General features: G+C 40.0%; 2 non-coding genes across 2 annotated transcripts; both read left to right on the forward strand.

Moving 5' to 3' along the window:
- The first annotated feature begins 8659 nt into the window (after positions 1 to 8659).
- LOC112739949 (small nucleolar RNA R71) lies at positions 8660 to 8763 on the forward strand. The gene has a single exon (XR_003170882.1). It is a non-coding gene; the product is annotated as a small nucleolar RNA R71 (small nucleolar RNA).
- A 3362-nt stretch (positions 8764 to 12125) lies between these two features.
- On the forward strand, positions 12126 to 12233 carry LOC112739193 (small nucleolar RNA R71). Its single transcript, XR_003170130.1, has one exon. It is a non-coding gene; the product is annotated as a small nucleolar RNA R71 (small nucleolar RNA).
- The last annotated feature ends 1439 nt before the right edge of the window (positions 12234 to 13672 follow it).

A 13672-nucleotide genomic window follows, 5' to 3' on the forward strand; every position in this document is an offset into this window, starting at 1 on the left:
TGGCGCCGTTGCCGGGGATTGATTAGATTGACAATGATTAAGTGAAGTGGAGATCTAGATCAAGAATTTTTTCTTTTCTGTCCTTTAATTTTCAACTAACCCACTAACTGTTTGAAGTTTTGTCTCAACTGACTACACTCAAATTTCAAGAATACCACTGTGCGTTCTATTTGTTGATTTATATGTCATAGGAAAGAAGAAAGGTCAGAGGAAAGGATATCATTGAAGAAGGAGTTCCTGAGAAAGAAGAACACCACAACATGAAGCCGCAAATTATTACTCTAATCAAGAACAATTGTTCCTATGGTGGAACTCCACTGGAGAATCCTGAACAGCATCTATCTATTTTTCTGAGGATCTGTGATGTTGTCAATCATGATGTCTATAAGCTCTTGCTATTCCCTTTCTCACTAAAGGATGAGGCAGCACAATGGCTTGAAACTCTTCCCCAAGGAAGTATCACTAGTTGGGATGGTCTGGTTGCCAAATTTCTAGCCAAATTCTCTACATCCCAACAAAACATCAAGATAAAGGAGGGAACACATCCATTCATGCAAGGAGAAGAAGAACCATTGCTCAAAGCATGGGAAAGATACAATAAAGCAAATGACAAAGTGGCTTTCCAAGCATTTTATGAAGGATTAATCCCAGAAATGAGAAGAGCAGTAGATCACTCCTCAAATGATTTACTCAAAGCAACAGCAACTAGTCAAGGAACTGCAAGGTTCAATAACAAGAGAACCAATAACCAACACTCATTTGAGACACCACAGAATGCAACTTCGGAAGAAGATACAATGAATTTTGAAGGAGTGAAGGCAGTCATGAATCAAAGCAAACAGCTACATCAGCAAACTCAGCAACAATTGGAGTCAATGGCCAGACAAATTGATTTTCTCCACTCCACCACAGTGAATGAACAATTTCCACCATGGAAGCCACGCTCTTATTTCAGAATGAGAGAACCTCAACATCAGGAACCAAGGAACTTCAACTCCAACAACCGACTCACTAACCAAAATGCCTACCAACCACCACCCACATCTCATAACCCACCTCAAGTATCACGTGAAGCCCAAAGAATCACTCACTTGGAGGCCATGATAGACAAAATATTGAAACACCAGGAAATGGTAACCAAGAATCAGGAAGCCTCCCTGAAGAGCCTAGAGAGACAGATGGGGCAACTCTCCAAGCAAGTATCTGTTGAGAGACCTCCAAGCTCATTGCCCAGTGACACAATCCCAAATTTGCAACAACATCACCACACAATCTCACAGAATTCTCAAAGGATCTCCAATCTAGAAAGTGGAGTAGAGAGAATGATGACACATCTAAAGAGGATGAACAAACACTATGAGGACCTACTCGGGGGAATTGGGAAGCAAATAGAACAATTAGCCAAAAACCTCACAAAAACAAGTAAGAAGGAAGCAAAGCATCACTTAGATGGACAAAGGGACAAGGAGAAGGAAGCTCAGAATCTGAGCTGAGCAAGCACAGAAGGTGTCAAGCTAGTGACAATAAAAGAGCGCTTGTTGGGAGGCAACCCAACCTGAGGTAGTTTTCTGTTCACAACTATTTTAATAAAAAGGTTAATTAGTTTTATCTATAATGCAAGAAGCTAAGTTTGGTGTTGCACACCAAAACAATATAAGGGAGAATGAAGGATTCTAAGTTTGGTGTCCACCAAAACCCCATTAAAACACACATTCTCACTTTCTGCATAATGTAGGCTTCAAGCATACTGGATGAACTAGTTAGCCATTTTACTGCTTTTCTTAGTTTCCAGTTCTATCACTTTTGAAAAAGAAAAAAAAAAGAAATTATCACACATGGTTAACCATTGGCAAGGTACTAAGTTTGGTGTTCCCACACCAAAGTAAGTGCAAAGACCCACAAATAAATCATGAAAATTAACCATTGTTTCCAAGTGCTTGGGGAACAAGCAACTTTCAATATCATTGCAGAATGACATACAAGCTTTTGGAGGTTTGAACATCATCAAAAAGGAGAAAGATGAACCTAAAGGCCAGCAATGATAATGATGAGAAAAAGGAAAGCAATTGAACTCCAACAGGTTGTATTGTTAAGTGATTGTTCTACATCAAATATTGCTGTGATTGAAAGTTGGATTGTATCCTTAATTGCCCTGCCTGCATGCATAGTATAATTTCTTTCTTTATAATTCAATAAGCAAGATGTTTGATCATTCACAACATTCTCATCTTCAAAACTTGTTTGCACTCAATTTCCAAGAAATGCATCACACAAAAGTTCTTTGAAAAGAAGGATTGAGGAAATAAACAATTTTGAGGCAAGCAAAAGATTAGGAGAAGTGGTGGTTCTAGTTATATGATTTTGTATTGAGGTTGCATGCTTGTGAAAACTTGCATGGGAGCTCATAGGCAGGACATGAAGTTCAAAGAAGTATTGTGGAGATTCTCAAAAATTTATTGATCCAAGAAGCAGCAAACAAAACAAAAGAAAGAAAAGAAAACACAAAAACAAAAAGAATATGGCCCAAGGCTCTGAGCATCAATTACTAGGCAGAAAAGAAAGAAGAAACAAAAACTCAAAGAGTTGTTAGCCTAGTAAATGCTTGTGGTTGAGATGTGTCAAGGAAAGAGGCTTGAGCAAGTAAATCCTTAGGGGTGCTTCAACACCTAATACCTTAAAACCAACTGGTTTAGGAGTATTGATTGAAAGCTTATCTAAAGAGCCGCTTTGAGACATGATACTTAGAGTCGAGGCCAAAGCACAGAAACTATAAGCTGCTTCAAGGTGATTACATATAAAGAGATCTCCATGATACCATTTGGATGAAAATCCTAAGACCTACGACTCCCAATATGTAAGGACTAGTGAGCACTGAAGCCCTTGCATTAGCATATGATTTAGAGTTCACCCCACTGTTACTTGATCACTTCACTCACTGTACTTTACAAGTGTTCCTCAATCCATCTTAATTGAAAGAATCTCTGAGCATAATTCATTTCTTACTTGAGGACAAGCAAGCTTTAAGTTTGGTGTTGTGATGACAAGTCATCTTAGCCTATTTTAACTAGTCTTTTTCTTTTGTTTTCATTAGAATTATGCACTTTCTTGAGCTACAAGCAAGCTAATTGAGTAGATTTTCATGTTTCCCTTGATTGAATCAACCATATATGAATTCATGCCATTTCATGAGGTTTTATGCTATATTTGTTGCATATTATGAAAGAATGAATATCTCATGATTTTGAGCATAGCTTTGATGTGTTTGGTTGACTAATGATAGGTGAAGAAAGCTTGGAGAAAGGTTGAAACAAGAAGGAATGGCTAGGAGTGAAGAGAGGACAATGGAATAAGTGAAATTGAACCAGGAAGCAAAAAGCTGGACCTAAAGTTAGCATCAAACTTTTGCACAAACTTTTGGTTGAAAAGTTAGCCCCAACGTTAGCCCCCTAACTTGGAGGCTAACGTTGGAACTTGAAAATTCTCCCCTGGGCTCCAAAAGTTTGCGCCAACGTTAGCCCCCTAACTTTGAGGCTAACGTTGGCACATGAATTCCTCCCCTGGGCACCAAAAGTTTGCGCCAACGTTAGCCCCCTAACTTTGAGGCTAACGTTGGCACATGAATTTCTCCCCTGGGCACCAAAAGTTTGCGCCAACGTTAGACCCCTAACTTGGAGGCTAACGTTGGCACATGAAATACAAGGGAGAGGAGCAAAAGTTTGCGCCAACGTTAGACCCCTAACTTGGAGGCTAACGTTGGCACCACAAGCACACTAGGCAAGGCCAACGTTAGGGTCAAAGTTAGACCCCTAACGTTGGCACCAACGTTGATATCAGCAAATTGTGCTAGCTGATATGAAAAGTTGGAGCCAAAGTTAGACCCCTAACTTTAGCTCCAACTTTTGGTCCAACTTTTGCTAACCTCAAAACCGGTTCAATTGGTTCACTTTGGTTCTTCTTCAAACTTCAAGAGCAATCAACCAAGGCCTCTTTCAACCCAATTCCACCAAGAGCAAAGGCCCAACTCAAGGCTTGAAGATCATTTGAAGAAAGTGTATAAATAGGATAGAGTTCAAGTTCTTCGGGGAGCTTTCCTTTTGGAATTTTCATAATAGTTTTCGGAGAGCTTTTGATATTGAGTGAACTTTAATTTTTTTGTCTTGGGGAAGGAGAATTCATTTCTCCTCCTCTGAGTTTTATTGCTTTCAATTTCAATTACACTTTTCTTGGATCTTGGGTTGGAGAATTGAAGAAATTCTGTTTCAATCTCAATCCTTGGATCCCTCTGCTTTACTCACTGCATAATTGAATTTAATTTTCTGTTAATTGCTCTTCATCTCTTTTCTTTGCAATTTACATTTTCTTTGCAATTGTTCTTGTTGGATCTAGGAAGGCATTGAGATCTAGACTTGGTTTTCTAGTCTCTGGGCCCTGAGATCTCAATTTTACATTCTCAGTTTCTTGCTTTTAATGTTCATTTATTTTACTGCTTCAAGATCCGTTTCAATCCCAATTCCTTTTCCCTCTTCTGTTTAATGCAATTCAAGTTTTCCTTGTTTAAATTCTGCAAATCCATTCCCCAATTCCCTTTACAATTCCAGCTGTTTACATTTCTTGCACTTTAAGATTCCGTAATTTACATTTCTTGCATTCTAAGTTTCTGTTATTTAATTTCTTGTTCTTTAAGATTCAGCAATTTATTTCATGTTCTCTTTAATTCCATGCAATTTAATTTCTGCAAATCACAAAACACTCAACCAAATCTTGATTCGCTTGACTAAATTAACCACTAAGCTAAAATTGCTCAATCCTTCAATCCCTGTGGGATCGACCTCACTCCCGTGAGTTTTTATTACTTGATACGACCCGGTACACTTGCCGGTTAGATTTGTGTGTTTTGGGAGAAATTTATTTTTCCTCCAAAATACTCATCACTCTTTGGCATCCTTGAAAAGAGTGGGCCAAAAGAATCCGCTTTGTAACACCTTTGCTGCAGTTCTGTCCCCTCCAAAGTGCCCGCCATAGCATGAACCGTGGCAGTTCCACAGGACTTCTCTCCCTTCCTCTTCCGAGACACATCTTCTAAGAATTCCATCTGAACATTTCTTGAAGAGATATGGCTCGTCCCAGACAAAGTATTTTGCATCATTCATGAGCTTCCTCTTTTGATGTTCATTGATCCCTGGGGGTAATGCTCCAGTTGCCTTGAAATTTGCAATATCTGCGAACCATGGTGCTTTATGAACTGTCATCAACTGCTCATCAGGGAAGAGCTCGTTAACACTTGTATCATTTTCTCCACCTTGATCATGAGGGATTCAAGATAAGTGATCTGCCACCTTGTTCTCCACTCCCTTCTTGTCTCTGATTTCAATATCGAATTCCTGCAACAGTAAGATCCACCTTATTAGTCTTGGCTTCGATTCTTGCTTGGCAAACAAATATTTAAGTGCTGTGTGATCTGTAAAAACGATCACTTTAGCACCAATGAGGTATGATCTAAATTTGTCAAATGCAAAAACTATTGCTAGCAACTCCTTTTCAGTAGTGGTATAATTTCTTTGAGTTTCATTAAGGACTTTGCTAGCATAGTATATCACACGAACTAGGTTATCTTTCCTTTGTCCTAACACTGCCCCAACTGCAAAATCAGATGCATCACACATCAATTCAAATGGTAAGTTCCAATCAGGTGGGGAAATGATAGGAGCAGAGGATAACCTCATTTTCAAATGTGTAAATGCTAGCATGCAGGTTTCATCAAAGATGAATGGTGTATCAGACACAAGAAGATTGCTTAAGGGCTTGGCTATCTTTGAAAAATCTTTAATAAATCTTCTGTAAAAACCAGCATGCCCTAAAAAACTTCTAATTGCCTTGACATCACTGGGTGGGGGTAGTTTTTCAATAAGTTCCACTTTAGCTCTATCAACCTCAATGCCTTGGTGAGAGACTTTGTGACCAAGGACTATTCCCCTGTCACCATGAAGTGGCATTTTTCCCAGTTCAAGACCAAATTGGTCTCTTGGCACCTTTTCAATACCAAGGCAAGGTGATGTAGGCAACTAGGAAAAGAATCTCCGAATACCGAGAAATCATCCATAAAAACTTCAATGAATTTTTCTATCATATCTGAAAAGATAGAAAGCATGCAGCGTTGGAAAGTTACAGGGGCATTACATAACCCAAATGGCATGCGCCTATCGGCAAACACTCCATACGGACAAGTAAATGAGGTTTTCTCTTGGTCTCTTGGATCAACCACTATTTGGTTGTATCCTGAATAACCGTCGAGAAAACAATAATAAGCGTGCCTTGCAAGTCTTTCCAACATCTGATCCATGAATGGAAGGGGAAAATGGTCCTTTCGTGTAGCCTCATTGAGCTTTCTGTAGTCTATGCACATCCGCCATCCTGTGACGGTCCTTGTAGGTATGAGCTCGTTCTTCTCATTGGTAACCACAGTGATCCCTCCCTTCTTTGGTACAACATGTATGGGGCTAACCCAAGGGCTGTCCGAAATTGGGTATATGACTCCTCCTTGCCAAAGCTTCATAACCTCTTTCTGTACCACTTCCTTCATGATTGGGTTCAGCCTTCTTTGGGATTGAATGGATGGCTTGGCGTCATCTTCCAACAGTATTTTATGCATGCATATGGCTGAACTGATTCCCTTCAAGTCAGCAAGGGTCCATCCAATGGCATCCTTATGCTCCCGCAGCACCTTGAGTAGCTCGTCCTCTTGATCTTGACTGAGGGATGAATTTATGATCACTGGGTAGTTTTCATTTTCTCCTAGATATGCATATTTGAGAGTGGGTGGCAATGCTTTGAGTTCAAGTTTGGGTGCTTCTGATTTTTCGCTCCCTTCCTTTGGTGTATCTGGTATATGTGTTTCTGTTGTAGCTACCTCTTCACTTGATTCAGATTCTTCCTCCACCAATCTCTCATTCTCTTCAGGTTCATCTTCTTCAAAATTCTACTGCACTTCATCCTCAAGTGCATCTAACCTCATGCATTCCCCCAATTGTTCCGGTGGATAACTCATGGCCTTGAACACATTGAATGTCATCTTTTCATTGTGTAATCTAAGGGTGAGGTCACCCTTTTGAACATCAATGACAGCTCCAGCAGTAGCCAAGAATGGCCTTCCCAAAATGATGAAGGTTTTGGCGTCTTCCTGCATGTCCAGCACCACAAAATCTGCTGGGAATATGAAATCTCCTACTTTTACTAGCAAATCCTCCACTATCCCGTGAGGGAATTTGAACGATCGGTCTGCCAGTTGTAGAGCCATTTTTGTTGGTTTAGCCTCCTCAATTTTCATTTTCTCATCATAGCTACTGACATCAAATTGATGCTGGCCCCTAAGTCACAAAGAGCCTTTTCTACTGTGATTTCTCCTATAATGCAAGGGATCTGAAAACTCCCAGGATCCTTCAGTTTCTGAGGTAGTTTATGCTGAATGATAGCACTGCACTCTTCAGTTAGTATCACAGTCTCATTGTTCTTCCAGCTTCTCTTCTTAGTCATTAGCTCCTTCAAAAACTTGGCATAAAGTGGCATTTGTTCTATGGCTTCAGCAAATGGTATGTTGATTTGTAGCTTCTTGAAGATTTCCAAAAATCTCAAGAACTGGTTGTCATCTTCCTTTTTCTTCAATAGCTGGGGGTATGGAGCTCTTGAGACGTTGAGTTGGGGTATCTTTTTCTCTTTCTGCAAACTTGGCGTGGGGGGTTGCATTCCATCTTGCTCCTCTTCCTTTTCAATTGAGCTTTCTTCTAGTGGTTTTTGGGGATGTTCTTTCAGTTCCTTCCCACTCCTAAGTGTGATAGCTTGACACTCCTCCCTTTTGCTTGAATGGGTATCATAGCAAAAATTATGGTTCGGAAGCTGCTTAAAAAGATAGCTGATTTGTGTCTCCAGTTTTGTGATGGCAGCATTTCGATTCTGCATGTTTGACCGCACTTCCTCTCTGAATGCTTTACTGTCTTGAATGTCTCTGCATATTCCTTCAATGAAGGTTTCAATCTTAGAGAGCTTGTCATCAATTGATGAGTGATTCGGAGCAGATGTGCTGTTTTGGTTTTGATAAGTATGTGGAGAAGTGTTGTTGTGGGGGTGTTGAGATGTCTTCTGAGTGAATTGTTGGTGAGCTGCATTATTGTTAGAGTTGTAACGTCTCTGGTCTTGGTTTTGATCTTGCTCACTTCCCCACCCAAAGTTCGGGTGATTTCTCCATCCAGGGTTGTAAGTCTTGGAGTATGGATCATAGTTTTTCCTTGGTGAATTCCCAATGTAGTTGGCTTGCTCCTGACTCCCTTCTGCTTCTTGGTTTACTCCTTCTTGTGTTGTTGATGAAGTGGAGATTGCTGCTACTTGGTTCATCTCTATCTTCTTGGTGAGGTCAGCCAGCTGCTGGGTAATGAGCTTGTTTTGGGCCAACAGAGCGTCTACATTGTTTAGCTCCATCACTCCTCTTGTGTTCCCTCTTTCGGAAGCATAGAAGTAGTCGTTTTCTGCTACTGTCTCAATGACATCTATGGCTTCCTCAATGGTCTTCTTCTTGTTCAAGGACCCTCCAGATGAATGGTCTACTGCCTTCTTTGACTCATAAGAGAGCCCTTCATAGAAAATGTGCAGTTGGACCCATTCGTTGAACATGTCAGGTGGACACCTCCTTGTTAAGTCTTTGAACCTCTCCCATGCTTCATACAGAGTCTCACCATCCTGTTGCCTGAAGGTTTGAACCTCAGCTCTTAGCCTATTGATTCATTGAGGAGGGTAGAATCTTGCTAAAAATTTGTTCACCACATCCTCCCAGGTTGTCAAGCTCTCCCTTGGGAAGGATTCCAGCCACTTGGCTGCCTTGTCTCTAAGTGAGAAGGGAAATAAGAGTAATCTATAGGCGTCAGGATGAACACCATTAGATTTCACTGTGTCACATATTCTCAGGAAGGTGGTCAAATGTTGGTTGGGATCTTCTTGAACACCTCCTCCAAACGAACAGTTGTTCTGAACAAGGGTGATGAGCTGTGGTTTAAGTTCAAAGTTGTTGGCATGGATTGTTGGCTTTTGGATGCTACTTCCACAATTGCCTGGGTTTGGATTAATGTAAGAGCCCAAAACTCTTCTATCCTCCCCAGCATGATTTGCTCCACCTCCTCTGCCATGGTTGTGAGTCTCTTCTTCATGATAAATTTCCATGTTTTCTTCCATGTTTGGTTCAAAGTATTCCTCAAACTGTTCCTCCTCTTCTTCAGCACCAACTACTCATTTTCCTTTTGCCTCCCTCCTTAGTCTAAGGAAGGTTCTCTCTGGTTCAGAATCAAAAGAAGTTGAAGCCCCGCTTCTTTTTCCTGTCATACAACCAACAAGTACAAGCAGAGAAAATAGGTGCAGACAGTATTTGTGTCAGAATTGATGTTAGTTGTGGGTGATGCAATATATCAAACAGTTAGTGGGTTAGCAAACAGAATTGAAAATAACAAAGAAAATAAAAGAGTAGATGGAGAAGGGAAGAAGTTTAGCTAAAACAAAAGGTAAATCACTCAAACAGACAAATGAAATTCACAAAATAAAATGCTCAGTCTAGTGATCTTCCAATCTAATCATTGTTGATGCACAATCAATCTCCGGCAACGGTGCCATAAACTTGATGCGGGGAAAACTTGTCTCTCAACAAATCTTCCTTCGGTAAGTGTACCGAAGTTGTCGTCAAGTAAAAACTCACAATAGAGTGAGGTCGAATCCCACAGGGATTGATTGATCAAGCAACTTTAATTAGAAAAATGTTCTAGTTGAGCGAATCCAGAAATTGGGTTGAGAGTTGCAGAAAATAAAATGGCGGGAATGTAAATAACAGAAAAGTAAATGCTAGAATTAAAGGACTGGAAGTAAATGACTGAAAATAAATTGCAGAATTATAAATGGAAATGGGGGATTTGCTCATAAAAGTAAATCGCAGAAATTAAAGAGAATGGGTAAGATTAGAGATGGGGAGTTCATTGGGCTTAGGAGATGTTGCAATTCTCCGGATCAAGTTCATTTTCATCTCTTCCTCAGTCAATGCACTCATTGATCTCCTTGGCAATCTTAAGTGATTGAATTGCAATTCCTTGCAATTCAATCTCTCAAATCTTGATCAATAGCCAATTCCTTGGTCAATTGCTCATGAGAAGAGATGAAGTATGGTCACTGATTATACCACATGCATTTCCCAAACCAAGTATTGAGAGGGTTACAGTCACATACCCATCCAAACCCAATTTGGTCCAGCATGAGAAAGCATTTCTAGCTTGATCTCTTCATTCCTCTTCCAAGGTTCAAAAGAGATCCAAGTTTGAATAGCTTCTCTTCCAAGATAACTACTCAATTGGATGAAGATCAAAAGCTTTCAAGTAAAATCAAGAGGAAAGATAGAAGAAGAACAATGAAAATTAGTATTGATCCATCAAATTACAACAGAGCTCCCTAACCCAATGAAAGGGGTTTAGTTGTTCATAGCTCTTGAAAATAAAAACAAAGATGGAGAATACATCATAAAACTAGAAGTTGCAAAGAAAGTAAAATACAGAGAGTGGTTCTTCAGCCTCCAGAACTCCTTTACAATTCAAAGCTACTCCTATATATACTACTCTTCTCAACTTCTAGTTCACTCTTCAAGTCTTGGGCCTTTGGATCTTGAGTTTAAAGCAGTTCCTTTCTTTATTTGGGCTTGGCTTTACTTGCAGAAAGAAAGTGCAGAATGGGCAGAGACTTAAGCTCAGGGCGTAAGGAGTGTTAATCATTTAGTGAAAGTCCAAGTTCGGGAACGTTAGTGACACTTAACATTATCACTAACGTTCCAATGCACCCCTTTTGCCTCACGTTAAAACCCACGTTAACTAGGTTAACGTGGCTTTTAACGTTGCCTTGTCATCCTTCGAGAACGTTAGTGACACTCAACATTGTCACTAACATTTCAGTGTGCCCCTTCTTGCTTCACGTTAAAGCTCAGGTTAACTAGGTTAACGTGGCTTCTAACATGGCCTTTGGCATCCTTAGAGAACGTTAGTGACATTCAACATTGTCACTAACGTTCCAATGTGCCCCTAGGTCTCACGTTGGAGTCCACGTTAACTAGGTTAACGTGGCTTCTAACGTGTCCATCTTTTAGCCATCCCAACGTTAGTGACAATGTTGAGTGTCACTAACGTTGGCTCATCCTTCATTTCTCATCGTTAGCTTCCACGTTAACCAAGTTAACATGGAAGTTAACGTGACTCTTGGGGGTTGTGTGGTTGCTTCAACGTTAGTGACAATGTTGAGTGTCACTAACGTTGTCGACAACTCTTCATCTTCTACGTTAGTTCCCACGTTAACCAAGTTAACCTGGGAGTTAACATGGTACTTTGCACCATAGGCAAACGTTAGTGACAATGTTGAGTGTCACTAATGTTGGCTTCTCTTCCCCCCTTTAACGTTAGAGGCCACGTTAACTAGGTTAACGTGGCTTCTAACGTAGCCACTTATGAGTAATTGCCAACGTTAGTGACAATGTTGAGTGTCACTAACGTTGGCTCAACTTCTCTTCTCCATGTTAGAGTTCACGTTAACTTGGTTAACGTGACTCTCTAACGTGGGCATTGATGGCTTTTTTTGAGAATGTTATTGGCAATCACTTTTCTCATTAATCTTGCAAGTTACCTCCCCCTTTTCTTGCTTCTTTTTGGTCCTGAAATCAAGCAACAAAGTGCATCACAGCTCTAGTCCAAGTCATGAGTAATGCAACATAATATTTATCACTAAACTTATGCAAAATCCTCATGAAATCATGTAAAATGCACAATGTATGCTCGAGTTAAGGCATAAGTGAATATTTACCCAAAACTAGCTTATTTCCTAAAGAAATGCATGAAACTAACCTAAAAATAGTAAAGAAAAGGTCAGTGAAACTGGCCAAGATGCCCTGGCATCACTTGTTTCTACCTGTGATTCCTAGTAGATTCAGCTAAGTCGCTGATCAATTGCCATGCCTCATCAGTGGTCTTGTACTTTTTCATAGACCCATTGCTAGCACTTTCCAATGTGGTCTTATCTTGGGGCCTCATGCCCTGTGTGACGTAGCCGAGTAACACTATCTTGTCAATCATATGGTGGGGGCAAGCTTCCAGAAGATTATTGAAGCGCTCCCAGTACTCATAGAGAGTTTCAGATTCATCCTGAACAATCATGGAAATATCTTTCCTCAGTTTATCAGTAACTTCAGCTGGAAAGAACTTTTCCAAAAATTCTCTTCTGAGTGTATCCCAGTTGGATACGGTTGCGGCAGGTTGAGTGTAGTACCACTCTCTTGCCTTTCCCTCAATAGAAAACGGGAAGGCTTTCAGCAAAATTGAAGTTTTATCTGCACCATCACGCCTGACAGTAGAACAGGCTGCTTGAAAATCTCTCAGGTGCTTGATAGGCTCTTGAGCAGGTAAGCCATGAAACTTGGGCATCAAATTGAGCAGTGCGGTCTTTATTTCAAAGTCTGTAGCCACCGCTGGATGATGCGCTTGAAACGGTTACATTGTAAAATCAAGGGCTTCAGCCTCCTGGATAGTAACTCTCCTAGGTGCTGCCATGTCACCTATACGTAAATCAACCGAATTAGTAGAACGGGGGCTGGTTTCTTCCTCAAATGACGTTTCAGATCCTCCCTCAGAGAGGACTAACCGACGCCGAGCTTGCCTTATTCGTGAAATAGTTCTTTCAATCTCAGGATCGAATACTGGCAAGCTTGGATTAGGAAGTGAACGCGTCATCTAGCGAAAGAAACAAGCAGCTCATAGTAGCGAAATAAAATAAAATGCAAATAAATAAAATCCAATCAATAACTTTAGCACTCTATTGCAACTCCTCGGCAACAGCGCCAAAAATTGATGGTGGCAGAAATTGGCGAGTTAAGAATTGTTATAAGATATGCATTGCAAGTATAGTTCTCAACCAACCAGAAATCCACTTATCAATTTAAAAAGGGTGTCACAGAAATTAAAGTTAAAATACTGGGAGTATGAATCCCAGGTCATCTCCCAACGAGTTGCAAGAAAGTGTGCTATTTTATTAATCAGATGGTTTTCAAAAAGATTTGAGTTGAATGACAGGAAATTAAATCAGAGAATTAATGTAATTTAAATAAAAGCCTTGACTGTGAGTAGATTAGTTGGAAGCCCTATTCTTGTTGCAGTACTTTCAAGATTAATTGATAATTGGGGGTCATTCTGTTTAGTTATCCCTTACTAGGTAAGGAAAAGTCAAACAAGTTGGAATGCTGTTTCTATTCACAAGTCCCAGTCCGCTTACTTGGAAGGACTAGCGTTAGTGACTAGAGAGCAATCCAACAATAAACCCAATTATAATTTCTCCTTTGAGCATTCCAACTCAAGGGTTCCTTTCAATCAACTCCCCATTAAGTTAGGGAACTACTCACTCATTGTGAATGTGGAATTCATAACATAGGAAAAGGAATTAAAGAAAGACATGATAAATAAAACTCAAAGGAATTAATTAAAAATAAAAATAACTCTTGTATTAATAAATTCTAAAATAATCCAATAGTAAAATTAAGTAAATTAAAGGACATGAAGAGTAAAGCCAAGTAAAGAAAACGAACTAGAATGACGATGTCTTGATGAGGTAATAACTCTTCTCA

This window comes from Arachis hypogaea, chromosome 13 (genome assembly GCF_003086295.3).
Source record: "Arachis hypogaea cultivar Tifrunner chromosome 13, arahy.Tifrunner.gnm2.J5K5, whole genome shotgun sequence".
NCBI classification, from domain to species: Eukaryota; Viridiplantae; Streptophyta; class Magnoliopsida; order Fabales; family Fabaceae; genus Arachis; species Arachis hypogaea.